The 22664-nt window shown below is 35.8% G+C and overlaps 1 protein-coding gene across 9 annotated transcripts in view; it reads right to left on the bottom strand.

Annotated features, from left to right (window-relative positions):
* ARHGAP24 (Rho GTPase activating protein 24) overlaps positions 1-22664 on the bottom strand; it is a 702316-nt gene that overhangs the window by 139538 nt on the left and 540114 nt on the right. The window contains exon 1 of one of the 9 annotated variants that reach the window (XM_081038624.1): positions 6462-6898. The exons of the other annotated variants lie outside the window; for them this stretch is intronic. The gene's annotated coding sequence lies outside the window, so the exon portion shown is untranslated. Of the gene's footprint in view, positions 1-6461; positions 6899-22664 lie in introns of those variants that run through there. 9 annotated transcript variants of the gene reach the window in all.

Genomic DNA, 22664 nt, shown 5'->3' with positions numbered 1-22664 from the left:
ATCCTAGCGTGAATGACATAAGTGTTTCTTTTATCTAGGTCAGAGGATGGTGTGAGGTGGTATGAGAGGTAATGAGAGGGGAGGAATTCCAGGATAAAGAAATTAACTAGCGGAATAGGAAGTGAAAAACAGGAAAGAATCCAGAGACCCTAAAAAAAAAAGCTTTCCTGCTCCCCACCAAGCACATGCCCTTTGAGAGCTTTTGGAATCAGTTCAATCTAGTCTGAGAACAATTCAGAAGGTCCAGCACACGCGTGACAGAGTCTCATTTCCTTGTCACAGCACTGGAAATCATAAATTAGAAACTTGCAGATACCAGAGAGTGACGGCATTTTGAGGCCTCAGTCAAGTGTCAGATTTAGGAATCAGAAGAGTTAAGAGTAAGAAATCAATCTACAGTTTTCCCCTAATACTCGTCTGGCCTCAGGATAAAACACAAAGCATCAGCTTTAAATTAAAAAAGAAATGAGTCAGAAGGGTACTAAACTTACCAGGGTGATCACTTCATAAGTCATAGAAATGTCTAACCACTATGTTAGACATTTAAAACTAATATAATATTGTATTTCAACTGTCATTTAAAAAATTGTAAATAAGTTAAGAAAATCTAAAGGAAACATAGACATAGTTTCACATAAAAAGTTTTAAAAATTTAAAAAGAAATTAGTGATTGATATTTAGATCTTCTTTGCTTGCCTTTATGTCAGAAGCTTGAGTGCCTAAAAGACATAGAGGATGATGGGGCAGATGGTATAGAGAAAGAAGGACTTTTGACACCTCTATTCTGCTATGGTAACTGCCATGATTGCCACCAAGAGTAGGCACCCCTCAAGCAGCAGGATGCCATTTCCTCTCCTAAGGGATAAACTTTTTTATTCTATGGCTATCTAGTTGTACTAATACCTACTGTAGATTCAAAAATCCTTCTCCCCCCTGTTTCAAAATTCCATATTTATTATCCGCTAAATTCCTGTGGGAAAGAAACTTCAGTAACTAAAATGGAGAATCTAAAAAAAGAGAGTTAAAAATTCCATTTCCATTGAAACACCACGTGTATGCTTTCTCCTTTCATAAACATTTGGAAACAAAATGGAGAAATAATGAAAGAGAAAAACACCATAATTCTGAGGTTTTTTTCTTCCTGGATGATGGATTAATTTCCACACATGTTGATATATTCTAATTTCATAAATTATCCTATTCAGCTATTAAAAATTCTTTGATTCCTCTATGCATTGCTACTGACTTGAGGAGTGGGGCACATTATGAATTGCTGCTCCATTTATGCATGTTCCCTGCTACATTTCCTGTTTGCTTATAAGGGCAGGGTTGTTTATATTTTTAAATGATAGGACATTCAGTTTTTTGTTTGAGCAGAATAATCAACATATTTTACTTTTCTGAATTTAACAGGAAGGGCAGACTAAAAACAGTGTAAAAGACTTAAGCAATGTGAAGAAAATTACATCAAATGAGTTTGGTTGATTTAATCATTTATGTGTTTATTGAACAATTATTTATTAACTAGGTGCTTGCCAGAAGATGATTCCAACCAAAGGTGAATGGTGAATGTGCAAAGAGAAAATTCCTTTGATAATTCTAGAATAAGTGAGGGTTTTACCAGAACCCTAATAGGGAAGCATTTAGTCTCTAAATCAAATAACACAAACCTGTGTGGGACAAGTAAAATGTACGGTAATTATTCAGCAAAGAGAATTCATTGATTTTTCAACCTATTTGGTGTTTTAAAGCATTGAATTTAAAAATGAAAAACAAGTGAAACAAATTCCTTTCTTGAATTCACTAGGAGGGGGTACCTGAATCAACATGGTACATTTAGTTACAAGAGATTGTTGTCCATAGTGGACTCACCAGGTGAATATGACACTTGGAAAAATGACACTAAGTATTGTATTCCTGTTTGGGTGTTAATTTGTATTAGTCATGCCTTTTTATTGTATGCATTTCTGATGCTTTGACATCTTGGGTTTTGCTGACCTTGGAGGGACTGCCCCTCCCAAGGCTAGCCAATTCCTAAAGATAGTAGAGACACACCTAGGAGCCATGTCTTTCATATGCAAAGAAACCAACCTAGAGCCCATGCCCCAACAGCTGTCTCTGGCTCTCACAAGGCTCTCACACTGTGGACCACTACTGGACTGCCCTAAACACCCCAAGGCCAGGTACTCAGAGACTAGAAATAGCCCTTAAGGTCTTAGAGCCTGATGAAATTCTTCAAACTGGCAAATCCTAAGCCTTACCTGTCTTACCCTGCCTTACCTTTTCCTTCCCAAGGAAGCCACAATTAGGGTTCTTATCCATGTTTGCGCCCCTCTCCCTCTGCCTCCTGACCAACCCCGGTGCTTCCTCATGTTCCTCTCTCCCACATGGCATGGCATGACATGTGTCCTCCTCTTGGAAACTGTGACTAACAAAATGCCTTTCCAATGGAAAACATCTCCTGATCTGTTGGTCTCACTATACCTGAATAATAATAAAATCGACGTTTAAAAACACAGTTCTTACATAAACTTATAAAGAAGATACTTCTTAGAGCTACAAAATAATCCCTATTAACACAGTGATATGTGTTCTTATAAGAGTTATCAGCAAGTGAAACTCATTCTACAAGAGAACATTCTACAAGAGAACAGGACTTAGAGAAGGGAAAGCCTCCAGTGTGTTTTATACTTTATCATCAAAATAGTCAAAGTATGCTGATCTTCACAATATTCTATCAGAAGAGCACATATAAAAGTATCTTTTCATTTATTTTGGAATAGAAGTCTTGAACTTTCCCTTAAGCTCCAATATGCCTGTACTAGGAAGCTTTGCAATAATTTCCAATTGATGGTTTCTTGGCCATTAGAAATATTTGGAAGTTGTAATTACATTGTCTTGAAGTGATTATTTGAATTATATATTTATGAGAATGGTTTGGCTATTAAAATGTAAAGAGTTTAATCGGCTATTGGTATTTTTTAAAATTTGTTAATTGTGTGTGGTAGGAAGACCTGGGTAGACAATGGAATCAGATTTAAAGTCTGTCCGAGAAGACATAATTTAGGGTTTAAAAAGCAGGGATTGTATTGGTTATAAAAATAAATATTTGAGATAAGTTACTTTGGTGGATACTTCCTGTGGTGGCCAAGGACAGCAGGCAGGTACAATCTGGGCCCATCTTCTAAAAACCAGACTCTACCCATTCCATTAACTTAGACAACACACTGGATTCAAAACAAATGAGGCAGACCTCTTGAGGAGACTTGTAGAAAATGCTTTTAGTCTCAGTCTCCAATGGAGAATCATCTGCTGCCATCTGCTCCTACCCAGCTGCCAAGGCTCCACTAAGGAGTCCAGTGACTGGCTTCAGAGGGACATTCTACCAGAGGAACAGTCATATCACATACCCTGCCTTCCATGTGTCTTGTCTCTAAGTCACCCAGGCCTGCCATTAGGACTTTGGAAGTTATACTTGTGTGAGTGCTCATTACTTCATGGGAATCTACACTATTTGGGAGGAGTTAGTAGGCAAAATAACACTTAATTACTTTAATGCTAAGGTAAAGAAACAAAAACGGCTGATACAACTTAAAGCCAAGCCCATGTGCTACCATCATATTTAATCTCAATTTATCAAAAGTCTTTGTGAAAGTGTAACTATGTGTAAACAATTGTTGATAAAGGTTTCCAAGCCTAGTTAGAGAGTAAACGAATAAGAAAGCATGAGCAGCAGAAATGCTAGGCATGACACACAAGGTCATTCCCTGCCTGGCAGTCATTTATCCCCTTCTTTCCCACTAATAACCCTAATTTCCTGCTCATAGAGGGGACAGTGATCTCTTGATCTCAAGGGGGTGGGTTTCTCCCTACCCAGTCCCAGGAGATAAACCATAATTGCTTTCTTGCCAGGGTGAACAGATTGAGTGTAAGTCTAAAGGAAGAAGGTTTAGTAAATTAAGGACTTAGTATTATTTAAACTCTAAAGCATAAAGCTGAAAGAAGAAAGAGAGGGAGCAAAAACACAATGTGTTAACAAGTTTAAGCTTTTTAAAAAATTAGGGATACTTACCAAATATATAAATAAAGGTGAACTTTTTTTTTTTTTTTTTTTTAACTAGGAGAGTTTAATCACATGGAAATAAATGTGTTTGAACAGACTGGCATGTGCTTTAAGGTCAGTACGTATAATCTCTAAACCTTTTTAAACCTCTTTGCATGTCACAGTAAGCCAGTTATCTAAAGAATAAATTCAGACACTATTCAAGGCTTTTCTTGGCTGTTTACTCTGACTGTGGTTCATCAAATAGATGAGTAAGTTTCTAGTCTTTTTGTATGGAAGGTGATCATGGGGACAGATGGACACCACATTTGAACACATTGGGCTGCAATCATCATAGAGATGCAGATCCTCTTGTGTTTATAAAACAGTGTCAAGAGGCTCTCCATCACATATTTTCAGTCATGGTGGTAAAGTCATGTTAAACCATTTTAAAGAAGTAGCCAAATTTTAGATCATGGAAGCAGAAACGCCAAGCTAGTGTAGGTTCCAATATAGAAAGGCCAATTATCAATTTTTTGTACACCTCCAGTTCCCTACCTGTCAAATGAAACTATTGCTATTCTTCACTCCCAAAGAACGCATGACAATGTTAGAGTCAGGTATTTTCTGCTCACATCCACAGTGTTCTAACAGAGTATGAAAGCAAGAAACTGTGAAGAGTGTGCAAGGAACTTAGCAGTCCATGTGTATGTAGAAACATGTGACATTCTAGTTAAGAATATTAGACTCTTCTTTCTTTTATTTTTCTTTTTTTAAAAATTTATTGGGGTGACAATTGTTAGTAAAATTACATAGATTTCAGGTGTACAATTCTGTATTACATCATCTATCAATCCCACTGTGTGTTCACCACCCAGAGTCAGTTCTCCTTCCATCACCATATATATATTTGATCCCCCTTACCCTCATCTCCCTCCCCCCACCCCCTTTACCCTCTAGTAACCACTAAACTATAGACTCTTCTTTCTACACTGACATAATTCAAAAGTAGGACGAATGATTTTGATGCTGTATGTTAGTTTGTTAAGTGTTTTGAACAATTTCAGTGTTCACTGCATTTTAATATAATTTATTTTACTCTATTAGTTTTCAAAGTCTACCCAAATGGAGACCAATTTTACACAAAATTTTAAAATTTACATTTTTAAAAATTCTAGTTTTGTCAATCTCAGCAACAGAATTCAACTTAATTTAGACAGATAAATACATTCCACCGGTTGACAACGTGTTTCATTCAGAATTTTTGCTCTTGGCTTCATTTCTGCTGACTCTGAATTTCCTTAAATATGCTATTGTTCTTTCATTAGACTTAAATATTTGAGCAGTTTACGTACTTTTTGATATTCCATCGTAATCATTCCTCATTTGAACGTACTATCTTTTTCCTTCACTTAAAAATTTGGTAGCTTTTCTAACTTTTTATTACCCTATTCATACAATACCAAATTCCCACACGTTTCCCTTTTCTAGGCATGTGTTTCATGAATACAAATCTCCTATATATTTGTTTAGATACAATAATACAATGTATTCCCTTCATATTTTGTATAGGTTCGGTTGAGTAGCTAATACACAAAGCTGGTGCAAGATTAAGGCCTGGTAATTTACCCAGAGCACATGCAGAATTCCTGCTGTATTGACTGTGAGTACACACCCATGTCCCCACATGCCTAGTGCACACTGCACTGTACTGCCCTTGTGTACACAAAATGTGAAGTTCCAAAATTCAAGTAAGCTGATAATAAAAGCTTTATAAGCTGATTAAGTTAATTATAAGTACATCAAAATATAGTATTGGTTTCTTTTAGTTCTCAGTTTTTTGTTTCTTTTTTTGTTTTTAACACACACACACACACACACACACACACACACACCACTTAAAGGCCAAGCACAAGTTTTCATTTTGGCAAGCAAAAATACAGGAAATTCCCATGTTACTTTTATCACGAGATCAGACCCTTAGGCACTCTGCTCTCTCCAAAGTTTTAACCACTAAAATGTGGGTGAAGCAAAGAATACACTGCAGCAAGTACTCCAAAAAAATAGCAATTTCAGATTTGTATCTGAAGCAGTTTCCACATGCTTTCAAATCAGCACTGGGATTTTGTATATGAACAGCTATATCATTTGGCAGTAGCAATTAACGAAAGAATCCAAGAAAACAGCACCAAACTGATCACATTTCAGCATAAGAACAGCACTATATCCAATTAGTTGCCACAATTTGACACCATGGAGAGCTGAAGAGATCATGACAGAAAACAAGGGCATAAATAAAACCGCACACAGTCCAGGTCCTGAATATGTGGTGATATAAATATCCCCAAATCATCACATACAATCAATAGCAATACCTGGCAATTTGTCTCCAAATTAATGAAAAACACCCAGCTCTCACCTTGCACAAACACACACTTCAGTGGTCAGTGACAAATGCAGGCTGCACTTGCAGGCTGGGAGAGAGAGCAGCTGCTCCGTCCTACGCTGCTTAAAGCACATTCTAGCCAAGCCAGCTCGGGTCCTACCCTCTCTATCTGTGGGTTCGCTGCAGTTACTCCCATGACTCCATCACCCAGGAATGGAAACCACTGTTCTCTCTCCAGCACTAGTGGGCTCCCCAGCAACTAAGCTCAGGTAAAAAACGCTGAGTCCTGCAAGGTCACCACAAGGTGAAATGGGCAAAAAAGGGGTATACAGGGAAGAGAAGGAACCATCAAGGAAAGACCCTAAACTCCAGACACCTTGCTTTTCAAGACATTCTAAACTCCATAAATCAGAGCTGTGACAATAGTCAGAGAAGCAGTAAATCTGAGAATCCCTAAATGGCACTGAGCCAACCAGCAACCCCAGGCGCACTCTTTAAGCACTGGCGCTAACGTTCTCTCTCTCTCTCTCTCTCTCTCTCTCTCTCTCTCTCTCTCTCTCTCTCTCTGTCTCTCTGTCTCTCTCTGTCTCTCTCTCTGTCTCTCTGTCTCTCTCTCTCTCTCTCACACACACACACACACACACACACACACACACACACACACACACACACACATACTCACACACACAGTAGCTATTTTAATTGCCCAGGTATCCTTCTTAAGCCAGAAAAATTTTGCCTACCCCTTTCCAGGTAACAAAGCTTAAAGAAATGTTTTAGAAAATTCAAATATTTGCCAAAATCAAAATAAAATAATTCTTTTACGAGCAAAATCATTTCTGGTCCATAAACTATTTCATATCAATGAAGCTTGCTTTTTTACACATAGTAGAACTATGCATCACTCCCCCCCCTTATTAAAAAGACAGTAAAAGTGTACTTATTTCAGATGACTGGCAGAATCAATTAAAATTTCTAATAAAAATTCCTACCATCTTTTTCAAGATTAGTCTTGACTTTTTCACATTTTTCTGTGGAGAGATTTCAAGAAGGCATTTCTTGCCTAAAATATAATCATTCTGCATGTATATCTTATAGACAGATATGAACATGTCTATAAATTTTTCCCTGTAGTGTCTCTCTAGGGTCTTATTTTCCATATTTTGGTTTTCCTATGAGAAGTGGGAAAGTAACAATTTTTAAGCTTGTAAGTACATTACAAAACATTATTTCTCTTAGCTGTATATTTTCTTATAGGTATATAATTATTTACTGAAGTTTAGATCAATAGCTTTAACAGGAAATTATTCTCACTCTTAAGAAACTTTCCTCTTCCCTCCTTCCCCAGCCAACCACCAATGTTTCCCAGCTCTGTGACTTGAGCAATTTATCGAACCTCCTAGGCATCAGTTTTGTAACCTATAAAATTAGGATTTGTTACTAGGGTCTGCTTTGTCTGCCTCCTGGGTTGGTGTGAGGGTGAAATGGGACAATGTATAGAAGAAAATGCTTAGTAAATTGTAGCATGCCAGAAAAAAATGTACTTATTGCATTTTCCTGCCTTCGATTGTCCCAGTTAGTACTGGGACTAGTGAATTACTTTCTGTGTTTTCAAGGAGGACTCCTTGGGCTTCCCAAGAAAGTGTTTGTTTCAAGTGGGCTATAAATAGAATTCAGGATTTTATTGAACTGCTGTCCTCCTCGTGGCTGGTCTTGATGGCACAGAGCACATGGCCAGAGTTAGTTAACAGTGAGCGACAGGAACTCTGAGCTCCTCAGTCTCTGAGGCAGAATGAGACCAGCTGAAATCCTGACAGAGAATGCTCCTGTGCTTGGCTGGTGTCACAGTTTGGTGTCCTGCTGTACTCCTGTGTTTGAGGGGGCTCCCCAAGGGGATTAATGAAGGGGAAAGTTTGGGGATGGAATGCTGAGTTCGCTGCTGAGTTAATTCAGTAGCGAATGCTTCTGGGCATTCATGTTAATGTTCCTACAATTATGTATGCATTATTTAGAGATTAGGTTGTTGGGGGAGGGGGTTGGGAACCAAGATAAGGGAGACCAGTGGGGAACAGGAAAGGGATGAACAATGTGAGTACCTGTCTCATGAGACACTCAGGGCTGGGAGTTTCATGAATATTATCTCAGTTAATGCAGTAACCCTGCGAGGTAGCTGGTATTATTTCTATGTCATAGATGAGAATAATCAGCCTGCACACTGTTACCACTGAGCAGTGGAGCTCAAATTACAGTCAAGGTCAGCATGGCCTACAGTCCCATATTTGGAGTAAATTAGTTAAGTTATAACTTTCTCAGAAAGAAAATGAAAGAAAGTTTAAATAGTGGGGGTAGGAAAAAGCACAATTACCAAGAAAACTCCATAAAGGTATTGAGTAGGCACACGAACTTATATAAAGAGTGCAGACATTTTCAGAAAAACGTATTTTGATTTTTTTTAAACAATGAAGTCATTGTAGGATACAGAAAAAACAAAACCAAAAAAGCACAATTTTGTTAATACATGCCAATAATTCTTTTTAAAAATTTTGTCCTGCCTGTCTTCAAATTGAAGACGTGCAGAGGTCTTTCTCTATAGCCAAATACCACTCTGTTTATCAACATACACCCAATGCATTATTTTAACTTGTTTAAATTACTAGATCCTTAGGAATGCCCTCAAAGAAGCAAGGCAATCTCTTACTCTTGAATGTAGCAATAAAGACATTTTTTACAAACTGTAGTTTGGAGTATAGTAGAGTAGTCATGTTGATAAACTGCTGGGTTCTTTCTACCAACTTTACTGGAAAAGTAGAGGCAGAGTCTGAACTGTAGTCCTATGTGGTAATGTGGTATATGTTTCTACTCTCCCCTTTTAAGTGGCATTCCCAGCTGTAAGAGAAACCTTGAAATTGTATCTGCAAGCCAGCAGCCCAATTCATAGCAAATCCTCTATTTCTGCCTTAAATCCTCTTTTCCCTTATTTTTGCAATCTCTTCTGAGAATGCCATTGTTTGATTATACCTTGCCTCTGCTTTTCACATTCCCATCTGTAAAGTGCACCATCCGAAATCCCTTCATAAAACCAGCCTTCTCACCCTCCCCAAATCTATCCTTAGAGAAAACTATCAAATTGGAAGGCCTGCTGATAGATTCAATTTGTTTCAGATATTTTTATTAAAGAGAGAAATATAACTGGACCACTAGGTTAGTAATAAGTCAAAATAAATAGTGGGGAGAAAGAATAAATGAAGATACTTTCATTTCAATTTTTCAAGTTAAATTGTGAATACAAAAAAACAAAACACTAACAGCATCCTAAATAACGAATAAATCCTCATAAGAGAAGGCGAGGGTCCTTCAGCTGTTTGGTGTTCAATTCACTGTTACTTTTGCTTAGAATATGCATTTTGACCCTTATTGTAACCCACTTGTTCTAGTGGCATCATAATTAACCAAAGAGTTAATAACCATAGTTAGAATTATATGTTTTTTAAAAATTAGGAACAATTATAGTAAGCTTTCAATTATCTCACAGGTGAGAAATAATAGAAATGAAAACAGTTTTTGGCACTTTCTTCAAATTGTTATACTGCCCCATTAAGGTATTTTGTTTTCAAAGACTACAACTAGTGTTTCACAGAACATAATTCCACATTATACAATGGAGTATTACTCTGCTATAAAGAAGGATGAAATCTTACCATTTGCAACGATATGGATGAAGCTAGAGAACATTATGCTAAGTGAAATAAATTGGTCAAAGAAAGACAAATACCATATGATCTCACTTATATGGAGATCTAAAGAACTGAATGGAATCTAAAGAACTGAATAAATGAGCAAAGTAAACAGAAATAGTCTCAGAGATACAGAGGAAAAACTGATGGTTGCTATATGGGAGGGGAGTGGGGATGAAGGAGAGGGGAAGGGATTAGACAGCATAAATTGGTAACTACAATATTGCCAAGGGAATATGAAAGACAGTTTGGAGAATATAATCAATAATGTTGTAAAGATTTGGTAGGGTATCAGATGGGCACATGTCTTATTAGGGAGACCACTCCATGGATGGTGTAGATGCTTGACCACTGCACTGTATACCTGAAGCTGAAGATGAATAATATCGTACATCAACTATAATTTAACATACATATAGTCATGGGATAGGGAGTACAGCATAAGGAATAGAGTCAATGGAATTGTAATAGATATATACGATGTCAGAGGGGCAACAGATTGGGGGAGGGGGCTTATCACTTTGTGAGGGGTGAAATGTCTAACTATTACATTGTTTTGTACACCTGAAACTAATAATAAAAAAAGGAAAGAAAAGCAACTTGAATCAAAGTTGAAATGTATGAAGAAGAAAGCCTGTGGAAGCATGGCTTAACGTTACTGAGAGGTGAAGAAAGTAAATAAGGTGTTTTGGTTTTTTGTTTGGTTCTTTTACCTAGCCCACTGATGATACATTCTTGATGACTCCTAATGGCAGTGTTTACCGTCACACAGATGTTCAAGGAGGTGCAGCCTGCAGTCCTTTGAACCTTTCCATTTAGGGTGAACTGGCTTCATGGATGAGTAGGATGGAGTTGTTTCTAGTTTGTAATCTGATGAGAAAAAATATTTTTCTAACACATTTTTCCCTGCCACTCCCTTCAATCGGATGCCTTTTTTTAGGCCTAGAATCTGCTCCACATGAGAATATTAGTCATGAGAAGCAAATACTGTTAAAACACTGAAGGTCATTTAGGGAAAACTAGTCATCTGAAATGTGGAAGCTTTTAGCTTTTCATTTTGTGTGGATGCTTAAAGATATTTATATGATCTATATATAAATAAAATAAAATTGAACACCTCCTAAGCAGTCATAATTTACTGTATTTTAAAATATAATTTTGTTTTCTACTGGATGACATGTTTTTTTCCTGGATACAAAAAGATCTGCTAATGGTTTTTCTGCTCTAAAATGTGAGGAACCACTGTCCTGGTTTTACTGAAAGCTTTCCTAAATACATTGAAGTGGTTTAAGAGTATAAATAAAGGGTGGGGGGAAACCTGAATATTATCACTTTGTGAATGCAGGGGAAGGAATTTTGGGGCATTTAAAGTTATTTAAAAATGCGCACTCAAGATCATGGGAGATATTTGAAATGTTTGTAAAAATGCAATCTTACAGTACAATTGTCACCCCTCAGAGCACGACAGGACATGTAGTCAGGTAATCTGCAGAAAGAGCTCTTGGCCACCTGGCAGGCTGAGCCTGGTGATTACAGCCTCAGCGGCTGTTCAACCAGAGGCCTTCAGTCAGAGCTCCTTCCAAAAGCCTGGGACACACAGGAACATGGGTTCTGTTTTCTACCAACTGGATCCTGCAGGGTAAAACCTTCAAAAACATCAGCATCAATGCCCCTAATGTATCTTAATTCAGACACATCCATATGTCAAGGTACAATAATGATTGAAATTAAGAGCATCATGTTAGGATTTTTAAGATATTTTATGGTACACTTACTGAGGAAAACATTAGAAAATAGTGCGTGCAATGTTATCTGAATTTTGTAATAAATATTTAATAGTATAAAAAAATCTGAAAACTATGCATTACCATGTTAACAGCTTTTTATCTCTAGGTAGTGAGAGTATAGTAATTTTATTTTCCTCTTAATCTTTTTTCATATTCTAAATATTCTGCAATGACCATTACTACCATGTAGAAAGAAGAGAAGGGAGGGGAGGGTCCAGAAGGGAGGGGAGGGGAAAAGAGGAAAAGGAAGGGGAGGAAAAAAGACAGTACTTAACTCTAGTTCAAGAAGTTTAGGAATCATTTTTGAAAATATTTCTTGACAAAGCTAATTTGCCATCCTTATAATCTCTGTAAGTGGAAAAATGCAGTGTTTAGAGCTTTTACTACCATTACTCTCACCATCTGCATTAAAAATATTCATGGGCACACACAGAAATTTTGAGATGCTGCAATATTATAAGAAAAATGTAGTTGGTTTCATTGATTTTTAGAATAGAAAAATGGGAGATGGGAAATGACAGGTAGAGGTGTGTGTGTGTGTGTGTGTGTACTCAAATATAGAGAGAATGGATATGGTGCAAGTATAAACAGCATAATATATATTTATGAATATATAATCATAGATTTGGGTTCACTACTTATTTCTGAAAGAGGAAAAGTGAACTAACAGTATCTACAGGACCAAGGAAAGCTATTGTCTTCTAAAAAATGATCTTGCTTTTAGCACATATTTCAGAGAGACCTTTTCTGTAATGGCAATACTAATTTTTTCTTTTTTCTTTGGGGTTAAACAGTGTGTCTGGGAGAGAGAGTCCGTCACTGATGTTACCTGGGCCTTGCACTTTGGTTTGTGTTTCATGTCTTTCTGACCTAAGGAGGAGCCAGCCAGATAGAGAACTCAGAATTACAAGAAAATCAACAAACGCCCCCCTGTGAATTAAATGGCAGGCTTGGGTCCTTGGTGGATAAACTTCTTGGGAACAAAAGTGTCGATCACAAAAATCTTGAGGCCAGTTAAGAATATTTGGACTCAGCTTAAAATTCATCTACCTGCTAATGTTTCATTTCTTTCTTTGCTGAAATAACATTTGAGGAACTGGAAAAATAGCAAGACCAAATCTATAAATTGAGCATTTTGCTCTTCTATAATTAAGTCACAGCCATGCAATCTTCTTTTTAAATTGAAATAACTTTTTCTAACACACTCCTATGGAGAAAAAAGTTCATTAGCTGAGCAGGGCTATATTTCAAAGAAACGGGATTTGCTCTTTAAACAGAAAATCAACGCAAATGTAGTTGAGAGCTCACAATTCTCTTTAGATATTATTGATCTAAAGGGTCGAAAATATGTAAGTGTGATATTTTCAAAACAACAATCTCTAATAAACACTCTTACGGAAAACAATAATTAGTACTTCTACTTATGTTATATCTTCATTTGGACTGTAACTTAACAAATGTATGTGCTTGTATTATTTCTACTCTTTAGTTGGGCTATTGTTAGAATTCCAATCATTTTTGGGTGCTAAATAAAGTTTGAATGCAGTTAAATTTTATTTTTTATGGAATGAGCTAATATCACTTACTAAATTTCATTTTGGTTGATTAAAAAACAATTGAAAAACTCATAATTTATGCATTTATATAGAAATAATAATAAAAGATCTGTTTTACGGATTCCATTCTATCATGAAAAAAGAAAATGTTTTTTAGTTTAATCTATTCAAAGGGAATAATTGCACTTCATCCCCTGTTTAAAATTTAGTAACATTATTAGGACACATTTCGGTTTAAATATCAATAATATCTTAAATAAATAATTTAAATACCAAAAAGAAAATGATATTTATATCCCTCTCACCTACACAGTGTCCGTGTATCTTCTGTCTATCGATCTACATACATACGTATAGATATATATCCCAATCTTTATCCAGTGTAGTTTTATCTGATTATAGCTGTAGTTTGTATATTTTTATTTACCATTTCACTTTGAATATTTTATAAGTAGCTTCTCTTGTATCATCAAATGAGATATTGTAAAAAACACTTTGTAAACTATAAAATATATGAATACAATCATTATTATATTCATTATTTATTATAATGCCTGCATAATATTCTTTTGAATATGCTATAGAATATCTATCCATTCATCTATTGTTGGGCACAAACTTTGATTGTCTCCCATTTTTCTGATAAAATTATACTCTTATACTACAAAGAATATTTTTGTTTTTCTGTAGATTTCTTTTTTCAAAGTCTTCACTTAGAACAAATTTCTAGGGGGAAAATTCACTAGGTCAAAAAGTCTATTTTAATTCGGAACTTTGTTTTTAGGTGGCAAAAAAGTTGGCATACATTAGTTTTAAAGCATCTCTTTATGGGAGGAAGGATGAGTGAATAAGTACATTTATAATTATTTGTTATAGGTTGTGTTGGATACTGTAATCCATACGTCAATTTTCTGTGTTCTGTTGGTACAAATTGTGCAAATTTTGTAACTATGCTTAGTATTATCACTAGAACAAGGCTGAAAAATACATGTCTTATCCCAATAAAACATTAAATACAGTTGATGATGATCTTGTAAGTTTCATTTATACATGATGGTAAATTCTAAATGACTACTTATATAGTCTTTACCAACACATGTATGTAACCAAAAAAAGCCATTATAATTTTATGGGATAAATTCCACATGTGGATCTTTTGAAGGTTTCAAAGTACATTTTATGGTATTTTTAAAAATCATTAAAATTAATTATAGAAGAAAACAATTATCGTTTCCATGGTACAATTCATAAATCACTTATTTTTTATAACAGTCATGTTTAAAATTATTCACATTTTACATTTTATAGTTTTAATGGTGCCTTTAAAATTGGTATTTTGATCCTCTTTCAATTTGTTCATGTAATTTCCACACTATGTAAACTAGAAAACAGAATACATTATAACAGTGAAAATGAATTTGTAGTCATATGTAAGCTTGCTTTCATAAACTGAACTTACTTCATGTCATCTGAACAATGTCAACAGAGCACTTTTGAGAAATTATATTCAAACACAAGGCAAGATTTTCATTCTATAAGTCTACAATAAAACATAGTGTAAGGACAAAAAAGTTTGCACATGCAGAAGAACTTTCTTAACACTAGCATAATTTCGCACTAATATATATTTCTTATTCACTTTTCTTTTCTCTACTACTGCAATTTTTTACAAGGGGTATTAGAAAAATAAGGAAAATCTAAATACCACCAAGAATCAGCTACAAATGGCGAGGTGTCCACATTTGGTGGAAAGAGAACTGAAATGGGAGTCCAGTGAACTCTGCCACTTACCAACTAAGCAACCCTGGGAAATCACTTCCCCTCCCTAGGTCAATTTCCTTACCTGTCAAAGGAGATTTCAATCAGAAATTGGATGTCGAATGACATATAAACTGAGAATCTAAGGAGTTGTCATTGTATGACAATATGCACTAAATTTTATGAATTTGGTGTTACATTGTCACTGATTTAAAAATGAACTCCATGGCTTTTACTCAGTCAAGTATAAATAATAGTAATAATAATAAAATAATAATAATACAATATAAATACAAATTATCACCATCTAACACCAATATTTATTCATAAAGCAAAACATAAAGGAATGGATGCAGAAAACACTGAATTTATAAGCATTTTCATACAACTTTGCAGCTGCACAACCTTACAAACTGGCTAAATCGTGGTTCTCAAAATATATCCTCTGATAACTACTTCCCTCCACAAGTCCCATGACATTTCCCATTAAAATAACTACAAACAAGAAACTGTATAATGGCAGGTAATCTATTGTGAAGAAGACTATTGTGACATCCTGAAAGAGAGGAGAAGACTAGGAATGAGCAAGTGGGTCCAGGCAATAGTGGAGGTAATAAACATCTCTACCTACTACAGGGGATCAATAAATGTTGTTCCCTGGCTGCAGAGAAGAAAACATACAGAAGAAAGACTTTACTGAGGAGGAAGAGGCCCTAGAGTAATGGAGCCCTATTTCTCTCTAATGAAAAGATTTATTACCTAAAACTAGTTTGTACTTTCGTACAACAATTCTGAATGTAATATTAGAAACAGAGGGATGCATTTAAAGGCATTTGCTGGCACCCAGTTGAGGTCCTTTTGATGATAAAACCAATCACCCCCTGCTATGGTCTTGATTGTTTCTTTCCTGATTTACATGGTCCCAAATTAAGCTAAAATGGACAACAGAATGAAAAGAGCCCATGTGACATCAGCAGTTTCTTCATCACCTCTCTGAGGAAAAATAAACTAATTATGGAGCACTGACTTGGTGAGAGTAATTATTTTAATTACAGGTAAGAAAAATGAAGCTTAGGAGATTCAGTATCACTATGTCATCAAATCAATACCATCCAGGATGTAGTCAGTCAATAAAGCAACATTTTCTTAGATCTAACCCAACAAGGGATAGGGACTTGGGAATATTAGCTATAGATCACACTACCGAAGAATTTCATCAAAACAAAACAATTAGCCATCTGGGACATATCCCAACCCAGACTCCAGGATATGAGCACAGGGCCACGATTTTGTATTAAATACCTCAGTAAAAGTCTTTACACGTAAAGAATTATCTTCACTGTACTGTTTCTACCTGGTTTTAATAAATTGATCAGATGTAAAACTATTCATCCTAATAAAATGAATTATGTGGGGAAATTGCCACTTTTCACCTAAACAATTCAATAAGTTTTCCATACCTACATTTTATGATGTCCTTTCCTCATTTGAATCCAACATTTATTTTTCATTTAAGGACAAGACAGATGCCTATCAAGCAAGACTTGCTTAACTGTTTACGCAACTTTTATTTGCAAGAATAAAAAGAACTTTAGGAACTTTGCAATTGAGGACACTAACACCCTCAGGTAAAATCTCCCTTGTCCAAAGTCACATAGATATGAACATTTGAGTCAAGCCTAGAAAACACAATGAGATTTTCTCCATTTGGTTGTTATTTCTACTTTACAACAAAGTTTTATCTCATGATTCCTACTCAGGTAGTTAGGCTGTTTTGCCCTATTATTATAGATCAGTTGTTCCAGTTAGCCAAACCAAGTCAGTTTATGGAAAAATTTAAATGAACCATTTCCCTATTGCTCCTATGATTACCTCCTATGTAAATGTTGGGCCATTTAGGTGAACTCAGGTGGTTACTATTCTGTTGTCTTCATTCTTGGGGTCTTTCCAATCAAGAGCATGACTATTTCTGATTTTTATCATCCTGGACTGAGACAGTTCTTTTAAAAAGAAAATAAACCCAGAAGGAGGCTCTCAAAGAGTTGAGGAAGGAACTATTTCCTAGCTATTGAGCTTGGATTAAGCTTTTAGGAATATGGATGTCTAGAAAGTCTCCAAAGTGATAGATCCCAAGATGGCACCAGGTATATTGAAGCAGAGAAGGAACCATGGAGCAATTGAGGCAGGTGGCCCTGGAGAACAGTTGGTATTTCATGGCATGCTGATTTAATGCTTGTTGTTTTCCTTTGTTTTCCATAGGTCCTTTGTAAGAACCCAGTCTTTTTTTTTTTTAATTAAATGTATTGGGGTGACAATTGTTAGTAAATTTACATAGATTTCAGGTGTACAATTCTGTATTACATCGTCTATAAATCCCATTGTGTGTTCACCACCCAGAGTCAGTTCTCCTTCCATCACCATATATTTGATCCCCCTTACCCTCATCACCCACCCCCCACCTCCTTACCCTCTGGTAACCACTAAATTATTGTCTGTGTCTATGAGTTTTTCTTTCTCATTTGTTTGTCTTGTTCTTTTTGGTTTATATACCACATATCAGTGAAATCATAGGGTTCTCTGCTTTGTCTGTCTGACTTATTTCACTTAGCATTATACTCTCAAGATCCATCCATGTTGTCACAAATGCTCCTATATCATCTTTCCTTAACGCGGAATGGTATTCCATTGTGTATATATACCACAACTTCTTTATCCATTCATCTATTGAAGGACATTTTGGTTGTTTCCATGTCTTGGCCACCGTAAACAAACCTGCAATGAACATTGGAGTACACGTGTCTCTATAGAGGAATGCTTTCAGATTTTTTGGGTAGATACCCAGGAGAGCGATTGCTGGAAGAACCCAGTCTTGTATCGGGTGTTTTATTAGCTATAATAGAGAAGGCTGTATTGAAAATTATAAAAACGTGAGTCTTTATGATCTCATCATGGGATGACTGCAAGCAGCTAATGGAACATATCTCCTAAAGGGAAGAAAACACTCAAATCACTCAGGGAAAGAGAATGGAAACACTGCATCCCTATGTGAGACTCTCTTTATTGACAACTTGGAAAATCTTTTTTGTGTGTGTTTGTTGCTTTTTTGTTGTTGTTTGTTTGTGAAGCCTGAAAGTAGCTTCCTTAAAGCAAAGGATATTTTTCCTTAAAGATATTTTTTTTGTTGGAAGCAAAAGAGTCCACTTTACATATTCATATTTTGTGTTAGATTTATCTAGATTTTGAATGAAGTCTGAAAGTTTCTTTGTTTTTATTTAGCTTAGAGGATGTAATAAAAAATAATCTGAAGTTCAAGATATTTCTTTCATAGTTATCAACCACTCTCCCCATGAATCTACATTTGATAGAAACAGCCAGGTTTATTTTAATTAGCTATTATTATCTAGTAATCTTAGTATGAAGAAGATATAAAAACGATTTTTTGAAAAGGTGAGATACTATCACTTACTTGGCGCTCTAATATTTATTATTAAAAATACATTTAATATAAAAGAAAATATTAATTATGTCACCAGCTTTTATTTCTCTATACATATACATATTTTGCACTGAAGAGTGACATGAGCACACTTGAAAAAGATGCTGAAATAAATTTTGCATATAATACATGTATTGATTTTTTCTAGATCTTCCTGATAATTTTGAACATATCTATATGATAATAAAACATGAGAAGACTTTCTCCAATCTGTAAATAATTGCTCTTATCTGGGGTTGCATCTTCAAAACTAAAATTTTTTATTTTTTACTATATTATCAGTAGGATAAAATGATAAACATTCAAGTGATGGCAACAGAAAAATAAAATTTTATAGTGGAACCAGTCAAGAAATGTTGTCATAAAGATCAAATAGCATAAGAGGCGGTAAAGATGGTAGGTAATAGGGTGCCCTCCTTGCATACCAAGTCTCTCTGGGCTGAGTCTGAGTATCTCATTGCCTTTGACTAGGATTCTGTCTCTATCCATATTCACCAGCTGCTGGATCTCAAGTTCTAGGGTGAATTCACACACAGGATAGGGAACAATAAGGGAGTATCTGCTCAAAATGGCATAACTTTAAAATTATTAAAAGTATTTTATAGCATTTATAATTCAGTATTTTGTGACAAAGACTTTTTGACCCACACTAGCTATATCAGTAGAGATTATTCCAAACACCGATATTTTCAGTAGCCAATAAAACCAAGGAGCACGTAAAAATCATAGGATCGCAGCATTAGAAAAGATGCCAGTGGCCATGTAGTTCAAATTCCTATTGATTACTAAATTCAAAATATTGACTGAACAGTATTTTTTTTTCCCGTTCACTATACATCATGAACCTTCAGTTTCACTCATGAAAAGTAAATCCACCAAGTAAATTCTAAGGAGGGGTGATTAATGGATGTATTACCGTCACATACTTTTCTCTTGTTAAATTATTCTAATAACATTTAACTTTTTGTGATAATACGTCACATTTATAGTGAACATTTGTTATCATTTTACAGCTTTCTAACTAAAAGAGAAATGGTGCTCTAGAAACATTTTCGAATGATTAGGATGAGAGAATAAAATATTGGTATTTAGCCAGCTTGTGGTAAAAAGAATTTAATATTTTCATTAGAACTATTACATTTGCTAAGTAGAGCAACACTAAGATAAATGAGGCAATAGAACTTTGAACACAGAAGATTTTCTCTATAAGATCACTGGAAAATTAAATTGTGCAAAGAAAGTCCAGAAAATGAAGAAACGAGGCATACAGCATCTAAGTGACTTGAGTAAGATCACTCAGCTGTGCTAAGTAGAGGAAACCATGAGTAGTGATGCAAGGTGTCTGGCCCTACAGCCCATGCTTCTGACAACTGTGCTACAATATATTATGAAACATATTGATGCCTATGCTTATACCATAGGCTTATACTTTGCTCTAACTGTGATCAAGAACAAAATAGACGCATGCTATTAGTACCATGTCCTTGCAGAGTGCCAGCATTAGTCAAGATATTATCCCTGTTATTTCACATGTGAAGAAATTGAATCATATAAAGGTTAAGGGCATTTCTCAAAGTCACAGAGCTATTTTGTGCTGAAAATTAAAGATGAAGAAGATATTGTCTAACGAAGTTGGTAATTCACTCATGTGAAAAGCCAGGCTGAAATTTTTATAAAGGAAATTTCAGTACTAATATCTACCATTTATTGAGTGCTAGTTAGGTTCCAAGGACGTTACATACATTCTTATTATCCTCCCAACAGCTCCAAAAGGTACATTCTCATTTTATCTCATTTTATAATCCTTGTGTTACAGATGAGGGAAACTGAGTCTCAAAACTTTAAGTGGGTTAGCATTCGAGATCTTGCTTCCCAGCAATTATCAGCTTGGGCTCAAATAAACTCTTACAAAAATTCTCTATGGGAAACAAACAAACAAACAAAAAAGACAACTTTAAGTGGGCTGCCCCAAATTTCATACCTAGCATGGTATCAATCAGGATTTAACCCCAAAGACCACATATTTTCGAACATACTTTGGGGGATATTTCAGTGCTGGGGGTTGAACATAGAGAAATGAGAGAATGAGAGAGGCAGGCACACACATGCCCTGCTGTTTGCTGTCCATCTTTGCCATCAGTCCCCCCACCTTCCACTCTGCTGATGCACTTCTACCATGTATCACTCCTCTGGTTTTGAAAGCTCCGCCCTTGTCATGTCACTGAAAGCTTCCCTTATCTTCTACAGTTGTCCCACCAGAATGTTCTGTGAACCACAGACTTTGCACAACAATCAATGATGTTAGAATCATATATATACATGCATATATATGTGTATATATGTGTGTATATATATATGTATATATATAAATATATATGTATGTATATATATATACAGTGATGATTAAAGAAACTGTCTTTGATCCTGTTTGTAACTGTATTAATAGAATGTCCTGGGGCTGGCATTTCACTTTTTACCAAAAACTTTGACAGGGTGTCAGTATGCTTTTCTACCCAAGGCTTATGACAGTTACTCACTTTAAATCTGATGAAAGGTGGGAGGGGCTGTGTAAAGGATTCTTCAATGACCCTTCTATGACTTCCAAGGAGACACAGTCTCCAGTTCATATGTGACAGAGTTTGTTTTCTGTCTACAGGTTGATTTTTCCAAATCAACCTTCTTTCTTTCATCAAAGGAAGTCTTTTTCTTTTTTCTTAATCCTTATTCCTTTTGGGTCTTTTTCTTTCATAATTAAAGCAGTAATTACTATCATATGGACAGAGATCGCAGAACAGAAATGAAACATACTGCAAATCTCAAAATAGGACTTAGAAAGAGCTATTTCACCAGGGTCAACTTTCTTTTATTCCAGACTCATAGTTCACACTCTCTGGATAATTTCTCTTGATCTTCCTTCTCTCTGACAACAGTTAAAAATAAAATATGATGAGCAGAGACAGAGGGAAATGGAGTTGATATGATACCTTAGAATGTCTAGAAATCTAGCTTTCAGGCCACCCCTCCCTGGGAGAGGCTAAGAAAAGCTGGCACCAAAACATTAAATTTTTACCTGGAGAATCTAAAACAAAATACTTCTGCCTGAGGGAACTGAAGGAGCATCAGAGAGAATAAGACGTGACTGAAGGATTCGCATTAAACCAAAAATGGTTAATGAGGCACAGTGGTTAAAGCAGTTGAAAGAAAGCTAATTGAAGAATACAGTGCTTCTCAGAGATGAAGAGTCACCCCGGACTAGATACTGAATTAGAATGCCAAGGTTTCAAAACGCCTGCTGATTACCCCTAAGATTTAACATTGAGAATCTTGCTTTATATTGATGCCTGCCACATAATGTTTTCAAAATGATCACACTGAAATAAAAAGCATATTTTTGGATGGGGGGAAACCTACAAGAATGCTAGAACATCCGGTTTCTTTCATCACAAGAAGAAACAAACAACTATATAAAACTGTCAACAAGTAAATGAAAATATGTATGAGGGTTAGTAAGGGAAAACTCTTCTGCTTCCAAGAAAGACACATCAGCATTGTGTTTATAAAGGAGAGGAAAAATGTTTGGGGCAGGGTGTCACCAAGTGTGGAGAGACAGAAATAAAGAGAAGTATTTGAAGAGATAGATAGTAACGTTTGACATCAGGGAAAGAAAAAATCCCAGAAGAGTGAAGGGAAATAATAGGACTAGGGGAACTGGTGACATGATACAGCTCTGGGGCCCACTTGTAGACCCCTGGACTCCAAGGCTGGAGACTCCAAGGCCTGAGGCCCCAGTGAACCTGGAACAGAACCAGCAGAACCATCCATTATCAGAATATTATGTGACATGGGCATTGATCATTCAGCCTGGTTGGGATGAAGACCTGAGAGTCCTCCCTATGAGCTTTTAA

This window comes from Rhinolophus hipposideros, assembly GCF_964194185.1.
Source record: "Rhinolophus hipposideros genome assembly, chromosome: 1".
NCBI lineage: Eukaryota > Metazoa > Chordata > Mammalia > Chiroptera > Rhinolophidae > Rhinolophus > Rhinolophus hipposideros.
The sequence above is the reverse complement of the archived record's forward strand: the minus strand, read 5'-3'. Positions and strand labels throughout refer to the sequence as shown.